Consider the following 22,370-nt stretch of genomic DNA (forward strand, 5'->3'; position numbering starts at 1 on the left):
GGGAGACTCCACACTTTCTCTGCACAATCTGTTCCAGTGCTCGGTCGCTGCCCAGGACAGAGCTCTACCTCATGTCCAGGGGGAATTTCCTGGTCATCAGTCCCTGTCCATTACTCTGGTGTCATTGCTGGACCCCAGAGCAGAGCCTGGGCCCTGCTCTGACCCTCCCTGCACACAGGGACAGAGAGGGATGGGGTTCCCTCTCAGGTCTCTCTTCTAGATGCTAAACAACTCCATCTCCCTCAGCCTTTTCTCATAAGAGAGATCGTCCAGACCCTTAACCATCATTGTCACCAACTGTTGGACCTAGTCCAGGAGCACTTGTACTGAGGAGACCAGAACTGATGTTCTTGTGTGCTAAATTAAATTTTCCCAAAATCACTGGCTTATTCATGTGTGGTTGAAATGGTAGTTTCCATTCGTTGTGTCTTTCCTTATATCCTCTTCAGACTACTTTTTTTTCTATTTTAGTTTTTAGGATTCTTTTTTATTTTGTTTGTCTGGTTTGTCTTTTACACCTGGATTTATAGATCTCTGGAGTTTAGGCAGTTACATGATTCTGAATTTCTTGTGCTTATGATTGCTTATAGACAGTTACTAGTAGGTACAGTTATGATACATCATAGCTACATCTTGATACTTGAATCTTGGGTGAAGGGTTGATATAATTACATTAAATGGCAAAAAAAAACCCCTTCCTATGTCAAATTAAAAGTCTTTCAACTTTTTTTCCCCATCTTTTGGTTACTCTTTTATATCTTCCTTCGTGCTCTGAAAATCTTCCTCATTGCTGCTTTGAATACTGAAAACTAGAGCTGTCAATAATGAACATTGCTTCATGTGCAATTGTAATTCCACTGACTTCATAGAGCTGCTGTTGATTTTCCTCAGTAGGAAAAGAGAATGGGCCATTTCTCAAGACACAGCCACATTACATTTAACCCAAGTGATACTCTCACCAGTAGGTTTGTGCACATCACCTTTCCACAGCAGCGTCACAGTTTTTGTCTCACATGTCATCAGGAGATACCTGCACCAATCATCTGCACTTGTTAGTGCAGCTAAAGATGCCCCTATTCAAACACTGAGCTCTCTGTTCCAAAAGTCTTTGCAATATAAGGAGGCATAATTTGAAACTGAAGAAACTCTTCATACAGGATTACATCCATTTGCAATCTGACATTATTCAGACAGGATTTCTATATTATTCAGAACATAATTACAAAATGCTATCCCTGTAGTACTGTGCTTTTGTATGTATGCAGATTATTAAAAATGGCTAATCTTAAAATCATTGCACATACAGTGCAGTCAACAGCGAAGACAGTCTCAGCTTTTGTGCATTGGTATAACAACATTACAGTTCGTGGAGTTGAGGTCCTGGCCTTATTTCTGCTCCATTATTGTGCTGTTGTATACAAAGGATGAAACCTGTTTCTCCATTACATCCTGCAACACTTGAGTAATTCTTCAGAAATAAAAGGTGAATCTTGGTTTCACATTGTTTTCTTCTGACTCAGCATTTAAATACTACTAGAGCGACAATATATTTTTTCTTTTTTTTTTTTAATTCTGCAGAAATTGTCCAGCCACAGATACAGAGTCTGAAATGTGAGTCAGAGCACAAATAATTCAAAACTTTCAGCAAGTCACAACTGTCTTACCACATTCATATCACATTCTTATGAAACAGGACCAAACAGAAGTTTCCTTTTACTCCTGACTAAAACTAAAGTAGACATCTAAAATGCAGGGCTTCAGAGCTTTAGAATTATTGGAGTTGAAAAAGACCTTTAGGATCAGAGTCCAAGTGCTAACCTGTACAACTGATGTGCTCACTTCTAAACCACACTCCTAAGTGTGACCTTCATACACATTTTGAACAATTCCACAATAGTGATTCTACTACTTCCCTAAGCAACCTGTTTCTATGTCTGACCACCCTTCTAGTGAAGAACCTTTTCCAAATAGCTAATCTAAACCTCCACCTGTACAACTTGAGTCTATTTCCTCTCGTTCTGTCACTTGCTCCCTTGGAGAAATACCCAACTGGCTACAACTTCCTTACAGGAACTTGAAAAGAGAGATGAGCTTCCTTCCTGAGGAGGATAAACACCCTCAGCTCCCTCAGCTGCCCCGGTGTGTGCTCCAGACATCCAATCTGGGGTGGTACATACCTACCCATGATACAGATGTGCTAAAACTTTGGAACAGGGCATGCATCCTCTCAGCAAGTCCGGATTACTTGACTCTGAGAGGATTACCTGAGATAATGATACTGTTCCCACTGGAACCAGCAAAGGAGGAAATCAACTTGCTTTAACATGGAAGCTTGGAGCCAGTGATCCAATATCCTAACATCATCAACCACCACAGGCTGAGCTGAACAGTGACTTAACCAGCCTGCAAAAAAATAACTATAATCACCAATACAGCAGAGTCTTAATGACAGAATCTACATAGACAGAATAAATCCATGTTATGAAGAAGAAGAAACATTTCCCCAGCTGATACAAGGGTAGAAAGATGTGGATCTGTATTTCTTATGATTATTCGCTATATTTTTGAATGACAGTTTCATCTGATGACAGCATTAGGGCAGGTGAGACAGACTGAATTTTTAGAAATGAATTTTACTTAGGGAAGAATTTTCTACTCAACTATGGAATATTAGTTTAATATTGTAGGTGATTATAACTTCCTCATATCTCTCATGAGCTGAGGTTAATATTCACTGATATTCACCTGATATTCACTTAATATTTGCCTTTGCACCAGTGCAGCCCTGTCTATCAAGAGTGAGAATGTTCTTTTTAAATTTAAAATTATTTTAGTAAATCCACAAGAAGAATTTATTAAAAAAATAAATATATATTTATATATTTTCTGAGACAGTAGAGACAGTGTAGAATTTATATCTCTCATACTCAGCATCATAAATTCAACCAACCATCAGTTAAACCAAATTAATTGTGCAGTCTATAAATGCTGAAAGAAGAATCCTCTCCTTTTGTGCAAGATCTCCAACCACAAGTGGTTCATTACAGTAAAGGCAAATGATAACCATTTTCTGTACCACACACAAATCCAGAAAGTGCTGTACAAACTCAACATATAAGATGTGAAGATTGCATAGGGTTTATGCCTTTGCCCAGCACTGAAAGCAACCACAACCTGAAATAAAACTGCAGCTTGCAACCCATTTAAAATGTTATTCAGTTAAGCTCTTTTTATTGCCATCAAAAATAGCACACACAGGGAAAGACAAAACAGTCCTGTTTCACAAAGCACAACCAGGATCAGCTGACTGGAACTCACACTTATGTTCATCAAAGGGCCGTATTCTCATTTTGTGCTCCTTGTTCCTATTTAGAGTTAATGGTAAATGTCTTTTCCTTATCAACTGTCAAATTGTCAGAACACACTTTGTATGTTCAAGGCTAGAGGATTCAGGGGGTGTTGGAGGAAGGGGGAGGACCATCTGCTTTGTTGACAGAAGTTTACTCCCAATATTTTATACTGAGTAATTATTCAAGGTCCCTTGTATTTTGTGTCTCCCAGAGAGGAGGTATTAAAAATGCCCACTATTAAATGCTTTTCACATAGAAAGCAGGATTTTATGACCCTGTAACTGCAGGATCAGTGGTTTTACACTCTTTAGCCTCTGCAATAATGTGTGCCTGGTTCCCCCATGCAGGCCGTGCTGTGGTTAGTGTTGATTCAGTAAACAACATTTTGTTTCATCTCCACGGATATTAGGTCTATAGAGGACAGATTGCATTTGCTGATAGTGCCTCATGGTCTTAAAGCACACTTGACTAATTCTAGCTATCATTTGTTGTTTGTTGTATTTTAAACAAAGGCAGAATTTTTTAAAGAGAGATAAAGTAGAAGAAAGAAGAGCAAGGTGAAGATGTGAATTGAAGAAAAAACAAGAGAACTTTTCAATGGCATTAAAAACCTAAATGAGCGAAAAAACCTGCCCCAAACCATGCTTGATTGATTGCATAAGAACAACACATAAAGGGAAACAAAAAACCCAAAAAACACTCAGGTGGATACCTGAAGCATAAATGCTTCTAATTTATATTAACAGCGCAAGGTTTTTTTATCTCCCATTTTTCAGTCTTTATATTTAGATGCCATGTTCATTACTTATGCAGCATCTGAACATATTGTTTTCCCTCCTCTGGACCAGCACATCGTGCATGAAATCTTATCACATCCTTTGATTGAATAACCTTGTTAAGAAGTTTACATAAAAGATACAGGTGAGAAGCAAATATGCCTGAAATTACACAGCTGTCAGTGAGAACAAAGGACTGACCTCAGTAAGAAGGTAGCAACTGCAGGGATCCCTTTCAGGACTCTGTTCCTGCTTTCTTTGGTTATTCCATGCAGAAGAGATCTCCATGGAAAAAAAAAAAAAGAAGAAAAGAAAAAAAACAAAACCAAAAAACCCCAAACAACAACAACAAAAGCAACAAAAAAACCCCCACAACAGCAACAAAACAAAACAAAACAAAACCCCAAAACCAAAAAACAACAGCAAAAAAAAATCCACAAAAAACCAACAACAACAACAACGACAAAAACCCCCAAACTAATGTCACATTCTGATCTTAATCTTGCCTAAATGTAGGGATGGCTCTGAGGGAGATGGAATGGGAGATGGGATACTGGTCCCTTCCCAGTGCTGACAGGGAAGGCAAACAGAGGCAGAAGAGAAAAAGTCATGAGCTTGATCATCAAAGGGGCTGTGCCGAAGTTCATTAGTCTGTATTAGACACACTGAGGTTGTGTCTTTAGTACCAGCATTTCCAGCTCTGAAAAATTAAGCACTCCCGATAAAATTTATATTGAAAGATCAGCTTAAAGTAGCTCATTTCTGAACAAACAGATGAAAAAGGTAGAACTTCCATCCTCCTCTTACCTATTTTCTTTCAGAAGAATTACTTAAGGTGGAATGTGTGTACCCAGTACCAAGACTGAGACTTCAGCCTTTGAGTAGAAGACTTAAATCTTAATTTAGAGTCACTGATTTGACCTTTTTTCACTGTTGAGATGTGTGCTATGCATATTTCCCCTGTTCTAAACCGGTCTGCCCCAGACTGGGATTCATAAGCCGTTACTCAGAAAATGCAACATTTCACCACTGCTTGAAGCTTGCTAGGGTCTTCTGAGAAATTATCCACTAAAGTCCCCTTCCTATTGCTTCCTAATCAGGTTTTGGGTTTTTTTGGTTTGTTTTTTTGGGTTTTTTGGGGTTTTTTGGGTTTTTTTTTTTGGTTTGGTTTGGTTTTTTTTTTTTTTTTTTTTTTGTTGTTGTTGTTGTTGGTGGTTTTGTTGTTGTTGATGCTGGGGTGTTTTTCTTTGATGGGGCTTTAGAAAGCTCTTTCAGCAAATTCTAGTCAGCTTCCAAGCATCAAAGATTCAATTTTTGGTGGCTGTCTCCTCATTTATAAAATTATGTTTCCAAGTCTTTTTAGCAACAGTGAACATTTCATTCTTGTAGAAAAATACCATAAAGTTCTGATTCCTGAGGTTGCACCATTCCCTTGTTTCAAGCGGCACCTATCTGGATAGAAGATTGCAGAACCATAGAATGTAAAGAGTGGAAAGGCAGGTAAAATGTCATCTACTCCCAAGCCCCCTGCCATGGGCAGGGACACCTCCTACTAAACCAGGTTGCTCAAGGCCTTATCCAACCTGGCCTTGAACACTAGCAAGTCTGGAACATCCACTGCTTCCCTGGGCAATCTGTTCCAGTGTCTCACCACCTCCAGAGTAAAGAGTTTGTTCCTAATATCTAACCTACATTTCCCCTCTTTCACTTTGTACTCATTCCTCCGTGTCCTATCCACTACAGATGAAGAGTCTCTGTCTAGCCTCCCTCCCTCTAGCTCCTTCAGACACTGGAAGGTTCCAATGAGTTTTCCACTCGACCTTCTTTTCTCCAGGATGGAAAGCCCCAACTTTCTCAGCCTGCCCTCGCAGGGGACATGCTCCAGTCCTTCCATAAACTTTGTGGCCTTTTCTGGACTTGCTCCAGCAGTTTCATGTCCTTCTTATCTTGAAAGCAACAGAACTGCTGTCAGTTCTTCAGATGAGGTCTCACAAGAGCAGACTAGGTGGGGAGAATCCCCTCTCTTATCTGCTGCCCATGCTCCTTTGGATGTAGCCCAGGATACTTCTGTCTTTCTGGGCTCCAAGTGCTCACTTCTGGCTCAAGATGTTTTTCATCTCCCCCAAGTTTGTCCCTCCAGAGCTGCTCCGAATCACTTCTCCATCCAACATGCAGGTGTGTCTGGAATTGCTTCAGTCCAGGTGTAGATCTTGGCCCTTTGCTGTACTGAAGTCTGTGACATTAACATCACAGAGGTATCCCCTCTCTAGCCAAGACCTTTTTTAAAAGTCCCTCTGGATCCATCCCTTCCCTCCAGAGTGTTGACACACCACAGAGCTCAGCGTTCTTGCTGAGGTGCCCTCAATCCCAGAGTCCCTGCCACCAACAAAGATGTAGAACAGTGTCAGTCCACTGCACCAACACCTGAGGGGTACCACTCTTCACTGCTCTCCACATGGACAATAAGCAATTAACCACAACTCTTTGTGTGGTTAACTCAGATAATCTAAGTTAATTATTATCCAGTATTCCAGGTCAGAGAAAGATTTGTACCTTTTTTGACAACAGATGGCTGTCCATTCAAACTTATTCAGTGATACACACATCCATAAAAACCCACAAGAATACATGCACTCTTCTTGCACACATTATCTGCATTGTTATAAAAAAGAAAGAAAATAAACAAAAAGGATGGAGTCAAAACATTAGAAATATTGAATACCAATAATTAGATGTCTTTCCTATCCAAGTTACCCAAGCTAATTTTTAACCCTGAATAATCTTTGCTGGAAGTAACGTCTCTCAGTACACCTGTCTTTCTATCTTTTTACATAAATATATACATAAACCAGTCGCACTCACAAGCTTCCCATGACAGTAGTCAGCTATATTTTTTTTCCACACATCCTCACACTCTCCCCTCCCCTCTTTACCCCTACCAAGTAACTCCTGCTGGGGAGATGCGCCAGCCAACTCCCTTGATGTGTCCTGCCCCAGAGATGGCAGCCAGATGGCCTGACATCTGCAGCAAGAAGAGCTGGCAGGTCGCCCTGAAATCTCCCACTCAAGGGAGCTGTTGTTATGTACTGAAGTCCTTATCCCTGGAAAGACTTCTTTGAATAAAATATATAATACATGATAAAATGCAATAAATCCTGAAGGAAAAGAAAGCAAATAGTATTTTGAGACTACTTACTACAGCCTGAGAAGCAACTTTTCCCCATGGGCAATATTTGTGGTGGAAGCCCACCAAGTCTGTCATCATTCAGTACTTAAACACAATATGTGCCATAACACACACCATGAATTGCAATTTTTGTTAACAGACATTAAAGGAGGCCATATCTGTGGAGGCCATACAAGTGGTAGAACAGAAGTGGATCAACCCAAAGAGGAACAATTACAACTTATGCATGCCGTGTCGTTTCTCATGATCACGATTTAAGGACATTGCATTGCTTCCCAGAGCATGCATTTTGAGAACTGCATGGGAATTCAAACACCTTTCAAACAGAGGCTGGTTTGCACTCCATTACTACGAGGTTATGTAGACAGGCAGAGAGTCTGACAGAGTTCTGAGAGGGTAAAAAGAAATAGAGGGAAATAGTGTTAGCAATACAAAACACCTCTTAGAATAGCATTTTTTCATAAAGCTATGAGGAATGTTGTAGCTTCAAACACCACCTGTGCAGGATTCAAAGTGCAGTATTCCTAAGGGACAGCTGGAATCACCCTGACCCCTTAGAACTACCTCTGTTGCTATCTCCATTGAGTGTCTGGGTGTTCATTCTTACATATAAAGCAAGCTCTGAGAGTAGATCCTTGCTGGAAAATTAAAGAAAGAGAATGAAAAAAAGAAAAGAGAGAAAAAGAGAAAAAAAATGAAAAAGGGCACCTGGCAACTTGCTTTTTTAAAGTAATCTAAGTTTGAAGAACAGTTAGATGATTTGAGCAATAAAATAACAAGAAAAATAAAATGAGAAAGTATAGAAGAAACAACAATCAGCCGTTCAGTATCAATATGAAATTTCTGCATATCTCTTCCTTTTGGAAGAGCTCTACATGTTTGTATAAACATACTAAGCTCAATTCTGAGTTTTGAAGGACCCCTTTAATTCAGATGCAAATCAACATGCTATCTGTGCACTCATCCTCAACATAGAATTCTCCAAAGGTGAAGACCAAGTTCAAGGTTAATTTTGTTGCAAGAGAGCAAGACACCTTTTGCTAAATTCAGAGAAAAAAAGGAAGCAGTATCTGCAGGGGTGGGGGGAGGGAATACCACCAACATAAATCACCGAAACCAATCCACAGGTCAAATATGTTACATGCATATTTGTCACCTTTTGTTGTCCAAAGCAATATCCACAAACTCGTTAGCGTTTTCCCATACAGACAGCCAGGCAATAGACTCCAGCTATTTTATACAGCTATTGGTAACATCTCTTGCCCAGAAGGCAGTGACAGACAGAGAAAGAGCAAAGAAATAACTTTCACAGTTTTTCTGTTTTCCCAGCTATCAATCAAATTCCCTCTGACATTGCTTCATTTATGGATTATTGCAAAAACACTGAAACAATGTACAATGATAATGTTGTAAAGCTACAGAAATGAAATTGGTAGGAGTAACCCATTTCTCACTGTGTTCCCAAGCACCTCTCCACTCTGAATCCCCAGCATTGTTTAAGCTTCAGTTCTATATAAGAAAGCTAATCAAATGACACTCAGGAAAATTGACTTGGGTTTTCAATCTAGTTTCAGATCTCTATTGTACTTATTTCAAATAGCATTTGTTATTCTCTGCATATCCTTAGGAACATGCCCTGTCAAGAAATGCCATACAACTTCAAACCATGTTTTTTCCCACCTCTATAACTTTTTATGTATTCCCTTTTTACATTTTATTACAGCATAACATCTAAAAATGAAATAAAGATTATAGGCAACGCTTCAGGACTTGTAGTTCTGTGGCTTGCCCTGAATATCAAGTATTGTTGATAGGAACTGGCTGCTCCACCACTATAAATTGCCCAAATCCCCCCACTGACCATCACTGTAATTATTTCTGTTTGGAAATGAAAGATTTGATCGGCAGACTGATTCTTCCTTTTCTTTATATTTCCCACTCCCTTTCTTGTCTATCTTTCCCCCATTCACCTGGACTGTGCATTTTCTCGTGGTAGTGGATTTAAAGATTAAATCTGTATTTATTTACCATAGTTATCTCTAAAAGTAAAAGAAAACAATAGATTGCAGGGGGGGGAAGGTAAAAGAAAACGGCAAAGTATGAAGGAGGGAAGCAAGAAAGCATTGGGAGAGAAAAATGCACAAAATAGCCATCCCAGCCACTAATTTAACAGGAATTTTTTTTCTCAAAGTGCAAAAAGGGAAATAAAACAGAGGTAGTTACTCCCTTTGCATCCAACACCTAGGGGTATTGGTAGAGTAGGTACTGAAATTTAAAACACTCTTCCTACAACCCTTTATTGCCCAGACGTGTCAGAATCAGAACAATAGGTCAAATTTAGTGTCTGCAAAAGCCATGCTTGAGGTATAGCTTACAACTGAAATCCAAACAAATCAGAAAAGGAAAGTCAACACATCAGTAAAGAATAATCAGTGTCAAAGCATGAATTAGAGGTGTAGGCCAAAAGTACATGAAAGGGGAAGATTCAGGGGGTTTTGTGTAGGAGCTGGGTTCAACTTTAAGGTCAGCAACAGAGTTGCAATAAATGGGAGTAATTTCTTTGTGTCAAAGAAAAATGCCAGGGAGAAAAACTAGAGTTGGTTATTGTTTTATTTTCCTTTAGACTTTGGACTGAGACTCAACTGCTGTGTAGCCTCCATTTCCAAGACTGCTATTGATTTTCCAGGAGACAGAGAAGTGCTGTTCTCCGTCGGGGCCTGGCTTTTCTCCTGAGCAGAGAGGAAGAATAATGGTCCTTTTGTCCTCATTTCTTACACAACACCTACCCTAACCAGTGTGGTATGATGCAGTGAGTAGATCTGCATCGCTGGGAGATTATACAAGTGAGAAGAATGTCTTGGTGCTATCCAGAAATGAAATTTAGAGCCTAAACAAAAATGTGGGGATGATAAGACAACAGCCTGCCAGTCTGCTAACTAAAATTACTGAAAAGCCTAAAAGCATCTACTAAAGCATCATACTCATGGGTCTAACCTGCTTCTGAGTATGGAATTTGTGCCTTCTCTGGGAGATTTCATAGGGTTTTCTGCTTCTCTGCATTGTTTGAAGGTGCCTCAAAACTGAGAATAATCTTGACAAGTACACCAAGAAATTGGAAAATAATTATTTTTTATTTATGTGCCACTTGTTTCAACCAATTTGTTTTAAAAATCACAAAGAAGAAGTTTTTAAATTGAAAAGTGACCATCACCTGTCAAATATTGACAAACTAGGGATTCACTTAGCCACAAGCTCTATGAATTCTCTACTCTTGTGAGGTGTATACACACACACAAACACACACACACAAATGCACTCACTCAAAGATATTTAATGTCACTGAAACAAAGCCTCACTTCTTTGCTGCATTAATTGCTAAGTAGCAGAGAATTTAAAAATTGAATGAAATATTAGTAGAATATTAGAACAGTTAGATAATTAGTTTCTCTAGGTTATAATATATGAATAAATATAGTTATCTTATACCTATAGTTGTAGTTAATCTTTATATACTGTTAATTTATTGAGAAAACATATATTTCTTGTACAAGCAGGTGATTCATTCATGACTTCAGATGAGGAGATTTTATATATATATAGATATATATATATAGATATATAGATATATAGATATAGAGATATACACACATATATGTATATTACACACACATATGACATGGTTTTCATGTACCTCTCTTTTGTTTGTTTTTTTTTTTAACATAGGAGCAATGTTTGCTTTCTTCCATTTTTCTGGTACACTCATTTCCAGATTTTCGGATGCTGATGTGATATTCAACGAATCAACAGAATAAAAGCAGAATACATACTGGTATAAATATAAGTATATGTCACTATTTTAAATGGCGTATTAGGGTAACTTATCTTTGTGAATTTTAAAGTAAACTAGTTTTAAAAAGTGGCATATACTTATATGAATGTAAATAGTGCCCTGTAACTTTCATTACTTCAGTCTTCCTGTCCACCCTCCAGCAACATAAATTTTGTTAGCTACCTAAAGGCAATTTCATTCAATAACAAATTAGTTAAAAAACAACTATAAAAATCCTAATAAGGTTTAATCGAAAAATTGCTCTGTGACAGGTTAAGCATGGCCCTTTTCTTTTTCTTTTTTTTTTTAGTATTATCACATTTAATGAACTTCTGTGGTGCAATTGGTTTTTTGTACAAATTTGTTTCTGTTTCAGTCTGCCTTTGTAATCTCATGATATTATCTTTATAGGCTTTTCAGAGTGGTCAACACATGCCAAGGCACGACCGTTGCAGTTGAACCAGATCAACCTGTTGATCTGATGGAAGAATAATTCTCTTGATGCCTTAAGTTTTACCTTTCATATTTCTCACATTCTCTGCTGCCTAGCTGTGTAGCTCTCAGCTTCATATTAAGTGTCAGTAATCTCTCTTCACAAGGTAGGTAGCTGAAACAATCTTTTTCCAAGGACAGGAAAGGAACCCTGAGACCAAAGACAACCCTTACAAACTTCAGGTCCAAAAGTATAAATAATGAAGAACTGAGGGGAGCAAAGAAGAAGGATGGGACTTCATAACCTAAAGCTATAAAATTGGACAATTAACTTCAATATGCTAGTGGCCCAAAACTTATAAAAGTGTGAGACCTTGTAACTGGTCATGTATTTTGTGACCATTTTGGGTCCATCTTGGGTTTAGCCCTGGCTGGGCTCTTGTGCTGCCCGAGGCGTACTCACTGAGGCCTTTTAATAAATACCGACTTCATTCTCTTAACTCTGTTTAGTCTCTGTTCCAGATTTGGTCTCTCAAGGCATCACTCTCGGGAGATGGTTTCGATCTGCTCAAAAGACTTTCATGTGGAAAGCACAAGTGAAGTTGAAGAGAATGAGGTGGCATTTGTCATATTTTCATCAATGGCACAAGTAGAGATCAGCCTAAGCTGGCTCTGAAATTTCTTCTCTGTTCCATTTTCTTCCTTTTTTGCATTTAAGATCAGTAAAGGCATATTGGTGTAGAAAATCTTATTTCTTACTACAGTTTCTATTCTTCCTTCATATTAGAATAACTTCTTATTCTTCTCTTATTTATTTAAAGAAGTAAGTTTCTCTATTACTTTTCTTTTATAACATACTGTTGTTTAATTCTCTGTATTTATTGAAATATTTCTTTCTGAAGTCTTATTTATGAATTCTTTTATTTTCTCTTCCTCCTTCTTAACTATCATGAGCTTTATCTTTTTGTGGTGCCATTTGTCTTCTAGATTGTTAATCGGTTCCTCATTTTGGATGAGATTATTCAATTAAGAGCCTCTGTATAGAAATGAATCATTCTCAGCACGTCTGTGGGGTGGTGGAAGTTTCATTCCACCAGCAAAGGCTGTTTGTTACAAGTGTACATGAATGTCTATTATGGAAGCCAGTTGAGGCTGAGGTTTATTTCTCTCTAAAAATGTTTTTAATTTTGCTGTGTATGACCCAGTTAACCCACCAAGGCTTCTTTCATACTCAGGAGTGAGAAACAGGCACTTTCAGATGAAAGCTCTGTTCAGGTACAGCTCTTCCTTGAAGTATCTGTTTTTCTACTGGATTCTGAAGAGGTTGAGCCTGAATAACTCAGCCTGATAACTCAGTCTAACTTTGGAAATCTACAGTTAATGAAGTAAATCCTGTTACCAATGAATTGAAACATTTCAAAACTGTAGTGAAATCAGATCTGAATTTGAAACCTCATTTTTAATCTCCTACAGGCTATGGACTTCAATAATTAAATTTAAGAAACTGTATAAATATACTTTTTAATCCTACTGCAATAATAATTTGGAATGAATATAAAGAAGCTGGATATGAAACAAATCACCTTGTTTCCTTAGTAACTTCTTGAAAGTGTATTCTTTCAGATCAGCTATACTATGAAGTTGCATTCCCTTGAACCCTCTATAGCATGATGCTGAAAGTATCTGCCTGATGAATTTTGCTCTTAGTTAAATTTAAAAAAATCCAAGTAATTATTTTATTTGTTTGTTTGATTTCTTTGTACTGTCAGTTTGGGGCTTTTTTTTCGTCCTCTATTCCTTGTTCTTTAAATATGGACAAGTAAAACTTAAATATCTTCTTTTCTCCATCTTTGGTTGCTACAGAATTATGCCCAATTATTAGAATATGTAATTCACTTTACTCTCCAACATTATTCTTACATGGCGAATACAATTTTGTGTGTGTTTTGCTTTCAGAATAGCTGGAAGACACAAAGCAATTTCATGCATGTGTCTATCATGTATGGGGACACAAGGACAGACTCATTTTACTTAGGACATTGCTAGACCTTAGGAGGGTAAAGTCAAATTGCAGCAATTTATACCTACAGAGAACCTGCATGACAGTCTTTTCATTGAAAAAATGAGCTATGACTTAGGAAAATTCTGAATGACAACATAATAAAGGGGTTTTTTTTAATGGTTAGCTCCAGAATTGTGCATATTAAAACAGTTGGCACTGGACTGGACCTCATGTGGAAACAAAAGATGTCATACAGAAATTAGGATTTCTGAATCTCACTTCTCAAATCTGGGTTACTTCCACCAAAACAGGGAATTTCTGCTTCTGAGTTTACCTATCTGCAGCCTAGGCATAATGTTTTGTCTCTTGGCTCTTTCAAGGCTTAATTAATGAATGCATGTTTTACAGCTAGTTGAGAACCTCAGATAAAAGGGTCTATAGAAGTGCAAAGCATTATTATGTTGCAGGAAGCCTGATTTTCTTTTACATCAGAAAAACAAGACTTTGTGCAGACTTAATTGGGTTCTTTTTTTTTTTTAAATTTATAAAGAGGATTAAGAAAACTGAGCCTATCTAAGTCTCCCTACTGGTAAATAAAAAGAAAAAGAAATAAAGACTAGAAGCAAAGAGAGGATTTATAATAAAATAAATAAATATATCCAAAGGGTAATACACAAGTAGCTGTTTAAAAATAAAGGGCCAGATTTTCTGAGCTACGAAGTGGTACATTAATAGAAATAAAAAAAAAAAGAAAAAAAAAAAAAAGAGAGACACAAGGGTATGGAAAGGAAATTTTGGAAAGAATCACACTTTAATCAGGGATCCCAACTCAGTTCCATGATTCCCACATATAAAGGAGAGTTTAAGAAAATCACTGACAACAGATCCTCTCTCTCTATGGTGTTATTTAATACTAATACTTCACACAGACATTAGAGACTCATTCTGGGTTACTCAAAATAAAAGAGAAGGTCTTTTATTTTGAGTCAGTTGGAGAACACTATAATGGTAGTAAGCACCAGAAGATTAAGACCAAATCCCTTACAGATGGAAATCAACAAAGATCCATCTAGCCTAGCTCCATTGTTGCAGCTATGCCAAGAGATGGCAGCTGAAACCTGATCCCTAAATATCACTGTAACTTTGTTCCTGATGCTAGGGTGGCCAAAAGGATAAGCTTTCTTCTGGGTTTTCAAGGACTTGGTGCCGATTTGCTAATACTCATCTCACTATATTTTCTCATCATGTTTTGTGTTTTCCTGTTACCAGCCATAACCCACGACAACCCGTGACATGCTGAAAGAAAAAAACCATAATGAACTGGTGTGTTATGAACCCTAAAATAAAGTTTTTCAGATTATATTCTATGCTCAGTTTGGGACATTTGGATTTTAAAGTTCTAAGTCTTATGTGGTTTAGAATTGGTTGGGAAATTGAAACACTATTTTTTGTGGTATTTTTTTAAAGTCAGAGCTACTTTATTCTCATTTGTTCAAAGTCAGATACATTTTTAGCCTAGCTTCCTGAGAACAGGGAGTATATATTGCCTTTTGATGTATGCCTGTACACTTACATATATCTCCTTCTGTGTTTTGCACCCAAATCCAAGAGAAATGTGAAGAATAATGTGATATTAATTTATTCCCAAAACCATGAAAATTTATGGCTGTTTGAAGACAAGAGAACTCTTCTATGCATAGAAAATTTCATACCATTTTGCATCCTGACCAAACACATCCTGCATTAGCTATCAGAGTACCCACAGAGGTATTTATTGTCTTTATTTCATTCAGTCATTTTTATTGTTTTTCTAAACCTGAAGAATTTTGCTCACACAAAAAGCAGAACATGACTATCTGATAGAAAAAAATGATGCTCAGATAGAGGCAATTGCCTTGATTTCTCATACAGTTTTCTATGTTTCCTTTTAGAAAAGGAAGCTTTCCTCTTTGTGTTCTTAAGAGGTTCCATTACAATTCTGAGAATAACAATATTTAGTGACAGAGTTTTGTTTTCTTCAACCTTCTATCAAGTGACAGACAATATTTATCTTATAGACCAACATTTTATAGGTTAGTGGTGTCATTTCAATAGCCATGTGGTGCTTATCTTTGAACATTATCAACTGTAAAGTAGAAGCAGCAAAGATATTTCTCTGCACGGATTAGCTATCATCATTCTTATTCCAGAATCAGATAGAAAATTAGAACAAAATAAGTTTGACTTTAAGTGGTAGAAGGCACAGAAGAGAGTACATATGATGGCCAAGAGTGTAGAAACACATTTTGTTGAAGAAGGAAATTGAAGTAGCTTCGTTTGTTTAGCCCTAAAGAAGCGGTTCTCAGCAGTCCATGACAGACAGCTAAGAAGAAGACTTCTGTCAATAGGTTTCAAAAATCTGAGTAAGTGTTCAATCTTCCAGTGCAAAACTTTATATGACTGGCAATCTGAAAATACTGGAAAACAGCTATCCAGCAGATAAAAGCTGACTGGCCCAAACACACCAGTTAAACATCGAGGACAACTCCTTATTCCAAAAGAGTGCTCCAGGAAGGGCCACATCAGACAAGTAGAAATCTTTGGGAATAGAAGGATTCAGGAGTTTAATTCTAAAAAGAGAAGCTTCCAGGGTCATGAAATCTATAACTAGATATGATTGAGGAACTCAATTTAGAACCAATATAGTCAATTGCAGGCTTTCTGCTTTTAAGGACTTTTTTTGAGCACTGTGTAGGCACTCCAATTCTTTTCAGTTCACGGAAAGTTACTAAGAGGATACTTCTGCAGTTTTAGGCCGATGGATTAGTGAATTAACTTTCAAGATGTTTCGTGAATAAAGCCACTTTTTGACTAGGTAAACCAGATATGAAATATCCCACATATTCCACATACTCACCATTAAATTGTACATCAGGAAATGTTCTCCTTTCTCTTTTTGTTCTCTTAGGAAGAATGGGAACATGTAAAGAACAATGCTGTAATCACACAAAAATATGATGGCTTAATGAGTCTTTTCATGTCTCTTCCCTATTTTTCTTGTGTACATTTTACTTAATACACATAAAAGAGGCAAATAGAAAGATAGGGGCATGAACAGTTGTATCTCTGATAGGATGAAAATGGTTTGTGAGCTCATGGTCACTCTTTGTTTATATTCTATTAACAATTTTCTTTATATCACAATTAGAGATAGTGTAAGGCAAATTCTTACATGCACATAAATTAGAGAATTATCATCTTTGGGAAATGGTTTTAAGCTTTGTCCATGGTTTGCATGTGCTGGGAGGATCATGGTGGTGAATTTAATAATTGGCTCAGTGCATTTAGTTATTAAATGTAACTGCCTTGGAATTTAAGGTAAGGATACGCCAGACAATGGCAGAGAGAAGCCAAATAGCTGGAGTGGAGAAGAACAGCTCTGACTGCTTTTATATGCATCCTACATTAAAGAATCCTGAATTGTTCCCTGTGGAGCTTAAAAGTTTGATATTCTTTTTTTCTCCATATAGGAAATCATGGTGATTGCAAATCCTAAAGCACTAAAATTATTTAGAATAGAAGCTGTAAATATATACACTAGAAAATAGGCATTTTCCTTGGTTTGTAGCTCTAAAGGATTAAAGCAGGATTAAAAAGAGAAGAAAATAGATTTCAAAGCTGTTAGGTTTTCTGCCAGTAAGTGTCACAACTATTTTATTTTATTTTTATTCTGGGGATCAGAGTAGGGAAAATCCGAAACAAAGGAAGAAATAGCCACTGACAGTAAAAAGTGAAATAACAAAATAATAAAAATAATATTTACAGTAGGGGCATACACATATACACATTTACATATATGTAAATGTACTTTTATATATTAAAGCTTTCATTTGAACAGAATTATATTTCTAAAGGAACTCTAAACCTCCAATTAAAGCGTGTACTGAGCATTCACTGTAGAACCAACTAATGTTTGCAATATTACTTTTCCAGTTCAATTTAAATAGTATTCTAAGGTAAACAGTGCTGAAAGCAGATTACTAAAGGTATTCTCAAAGGGTATAAGGTAGATTCTTAGGAACTGAAAATTATCTATATTGTTTCTTCTCTAATTTCCTGAACATAAAACAATACTGAAAACATTAAAAAATACTCAGTTTTACAAAGCAGTGCTTAAATAATATGCAATATTTGCATGTAGAATATAATTTTTACTCGCCCTAAGGCTGCTTTACCTTCCCTTAGGAATGGTCAGGGCTGAGAATGAAGCAGGAACAAAGGTACCTAGAGTTACTTTAGTGTCTCTACATTTTGCTTTCTGTAGTTACAGAGTACAGACCCAAAATACAATAGAAGTAGGAGGAATCTATTTACTAACAGGAAGAGAATAATGGGAATGGGAGCCTTTCAACTCAATTGAAATTGATGGGGCTTGAGGATGTGCAATGTCTTGTGGCTGGTGCTGAGCACTGAGCCAGATAAGCCTGAAGTTCCTCTGTCTGGTGGCTGAGAAACTCACTAGTTATGCTCTCAGGATGGGGTTTTTGGGTTTTTTTGTTTATTTGTTTGTTTGGTTTTGTTTGTTTATTTGTGGTTTTGGGGGTTTTGGGGTTTATTGTGGGGTTTTTTTGGTCGTTTGTTTGGGTTTTTTTTTTTTTGTTCATTTGTTTGTTTGTTGGGGGTTTTTAGTTGGTTGTTTGTTTGGTTGTTTTGTTTTTGTGGGGTAGTGTTTTTTTTGAGAGGAAAAAAAATATGTACACAGAAACTACTGATATGCAGTGAACTGTTCCTTCTATTGAGCACTCCATGGTGGTGTGTATGAGGCTGTGGCTATTTGCATAAGGCTCATCTCCCATGCCCAAAAGGGGAGGTGTAGCTGAGGGTTGATTCACCACCTGAACAAGGCCATCAGTGGGGAGCAGAGAGAGAAGAAAGGTTGTCCTGATTCTGCATTTTCTGCATGGCTTCAGCCCTCTCTTCTCTACAAAGGATTGCTGACAACCTTTCCTAAGGAGAGCAAGAAAGAAATTCGGAGTGGATTTCTTAAGAGTACCAAGAGTACCCATGCTGGATGAAGAATAGAGGAGATGATTTTTTAAATTTATCTTGACATTGTTGCTTCTGAAGGAATGTTGGGGAATATGTAGATGAAAAACATAATTTAATGGCATTTTTGTCATGTATAAATAGGAAAAGTGGAGAAGCATTAGTTCTGGACTCAAAAGGATGGTGGCCTTCTAATTCTGTAAGTTATCCTATGTCATCTCCACCAGGCACCTATGCAAAAGCATTCCCAGATTTCCTGGCTTGATCAAAACCTCCAGAAAAGAACTTTCACATCAGATTCTCTGTACCCACAGGATGACTTGGCAGAGCAGGGAGTGTTTCCATTCTGTGTGGGTCAGCTGCAGGAACATACCACCCTTCAGTGGTATGAAATCTTTGGTGGCAACTGTGCTGTAAACACATGAAATATGGGAAGAAAAATGTTCTAACCAACTCCAGTCTTATTAACAAATGGCCAAACAGGGCTCAGAAGAAAAGGAGAAGCCAACTTATGCATCCTTATGTATAGAGAGTATAGACCATTCAAAAGAGTAGAAAGAGTATTGACCATCCAATAAGACTTCCACCTTTAAATAAGTAAATATCCTGCAGCTACCTATTGTGAGAAGACAGGAGAATTCTTGTGTTTGACAATTCCTCAGGTGTCAAGTAAGTAAATTCCATATATTTATAACTGCCTCAGAAATATTTCTGAGAACTTTCCCACATTTCTACAACAGGTAATGACTGATTCTCCTCATTGCACCAAAGCTTATTGAGATGGAAAAGGTACCCTACAGAGCTAGACAGATTGAATTTTGTGGAATTCTTCTCTCAAGGCCATGATACGACTTCAAGCAAGATCCCCTTTCCTCATTCCCCATGCTTACCCCAGGCATGGGGGTCTTTTACACTGGAAAATGTGACAGAAGCCATTATATATCCAATATGCTGACTTTACTCGCTTTCTGAAACCCCGTTTTGTGCATAGCAGGGAGAATATTCCACAGTGGCCAGTTCCATGGGCTATAAGGCTGCTTTTTGCTGCTGCAGCACTGTAAAAGAGCCATGGTGTAGCTGAGAATTGTGCCTTACAACTGCCTGTGCCACTGGGATGCATCCCTTTGGAGAGATTAAAATGCCTAAAATGAGGGATGTAATGTAGCAAGAGAGCACATGGAAAGACAAGAAATATAAAAGGGGGAAAAGGAAGGAAGTGATTTTGAAGAGGACTAATAAAGTATATGTCACCCTGCTGATTGCTTTTTCTTTTCTTTTTTTCTTCTTCTTCTTTTTTTTAACTCAAAATGCTTCCCACTCTCAAGTGTCTGACTTGTCAGCAAATGTATTGCATTGAAAATCTCTGTTAGTATCCTATTAAAAAAGGTGAAGTTTTAAAGGCATTTAGTCCCATTATAAATTTGAAGTGATGAAATTTAAAAGTAAATATTTTTGCCAGTCTGGTCTGCCCTTTACAGTCCTGCTTTCCTCTAGAGAAACAAAATCTGCCGGCTCTGGATTACATCCATTTGCAATTGCCAACAGATTCTCTCTGATGAATCTTCAAGCGGTTGAGTCAGGTTGGACAGGCAAAATGTCCATCTGTACCATCCCTGATGGATGTAACAAAGCTTGGAATACATTCACAGTACCAGAGCAGCAATCAAGGAAGCAGAGAACTAGTAAAAATCCTGATCTTTATTTTATGTTATATATTTTTTAGTCTTATTCTATTTTAATTTCATTCATCTTTTATTATAGATTGAATATTTTCTGCATTTCACTGCATGGGAAATAATGAAGTACTTTTACAAAGCCCAACAGACAGAAAGCTTAGGGGAAAATTTTTCAAAGCAAAGGCAAGTGTGGGATTTAATCGATCAGCTTCTGTTGATGTTTCTGAGAGTCATGCAGCTAAAACTCTGTATGCTGCTTTGAAAAGATACCCCTAAAATGTCACAAATCTGGTAGGCAGACAGCTGCAGGAGATAACAATGGTACATCTCTGTCTGTTTGTCTAATTTTAGGAAGATTACCTTAATCGTATCTAATGACAGCATATTTTCAGGGAAAATATTTCTATCAAAATAATGCTGGCTTCCTAACATTTTCTATAGCAGTGCTACACTTTTTTTAAAAATTTCAATGTATACAGTTTGCAGGTGGATTTTTTCTTTCCTTTTGAAAGAATATATATATATATATATATATATATATATATATATATATTCATATCTGGAGTGTAAACTAAGTCAAATCAAAATTCTCAAATTCAATGGTTCAAAGCACTTCCATTTGAAGAATATATAAAGTACAAAGAAAGGCTTAGTCAGGGAATAACACTATGGTCTGAAATAATTCAGACTGAATTTGACCTTTGCTGTAGGTTCCTGCTCAGCACGACTTATAAGAGCCATCCATGAGACCTCTATTTCTTCTCCGTGGGAGATGGAGGGGACACAGAGACCCTGCAGAGAACAGCAGAAGAGAGACAGCATAGGAAGTCAAAGAGGAATAGGAAGTGATTCCATCTTTACTCAATATGATAAACAAATCTGGAGCAAAAGCATGAAGGTTATGCAGTGAACTGTTTGAATGAAACTGAATATTATGAAAGTAATGGTGCCTGAGCTTGGACCGGTGCCCAGACAGAACCTTCTTTTGGTGTAAGTCTGGGCCCTTGTTTCAGATTGGTTGTCATCTTCCTGTCTATAAATGACTTAGAATAATCTAAGCTTGCTTTAAAATATACTGTAGGAAAATCCATTGGGGACCATCTTATTGGCAGCTGACTGAAGAAAAGTTGAGTTATTTTAATGAAGCTACCTCATCATAGATGATGAAGTTGTTTCCCAGAAGTGTTCCCCAATATGGAATTAGGCAGATTATTTAATTAATTCTCCAGAAATTAAAAGGTTTAATGACAAATCCACTGGTTCTGTATTACACCAGCCTTCCCTTTATCTTTGGACAAATGCAATCTTTGTCCCGTTTACAGCACTGTTTATTATAACTGATTCATATGTTCGATCTGAACAACCACTTCTTATCCAGGCAACGATCCTGCTGAGTTCAAAGACTTCCAGGGATTCAACATAAGGCGTTTAGGGGTGTCTTTTCGAAGTTATGTATCAGTTTAGTCACATAGTTCCTACTAACATCAAGGGAAGTTGGCTGGTTAAATCCCCCATGCAAACTTCCTTTGAAAAAATTACCCCTAAAGCGTCCCGTCTGCTGAGGTTTGAAGGGAGACTTCAATCAATATATTTGTTAAATGAAATGCAAAGAAGATCCGTTATTTGTACTCTGGATACTCTTGCTTAATAAAGGCTGTAACACAGTGATGGTTAAAACATAAGGGTTCTTATTTTATTTGAATTAGTCTTCAAATGTTTGTCTAAAATATTCATATCTTTCAGTTTACAAAACTGGACATAAAATTTCATTGGAAGAACGTCTGTCAGGTGACTGCTTTTTAAAGCCTTTTCTCCAACCAGAATGCACACATATAAATGTTAGTGAGGGCAGGTGTACATTTTTTTGTACTTCATTAAAACTTCTATCAGTTCTAAGGATTTTGAACCATAGAATCAAAATTTCTTCAGTGCTTAATGAGAGCTACCTCATCTAATTTCAAATATTTAGAGGTTTATTGTCTAATTTCAATCACAATCTCAGACATCTCAGTATTTAATGGTGATTAAAACTTTCATAATTCCATAACATACCATAACATAATATAACACAATATAACATAACATAACATAAT

This window comes from Motacilla alba, chromosome Z (assembly GCF_015832195.1).
Source record: "Motacilla alba alba isolate MOTALB_02 chromosome Z, Motacilla_alba_V1.0_pri, whole genome shotgun sequence".
Lineage (NCBI taxonomy): Eukaryota > Metazoa > Chordata > Aves > Passeriformes > Motacillidae > Motacilla > Motacilla alba.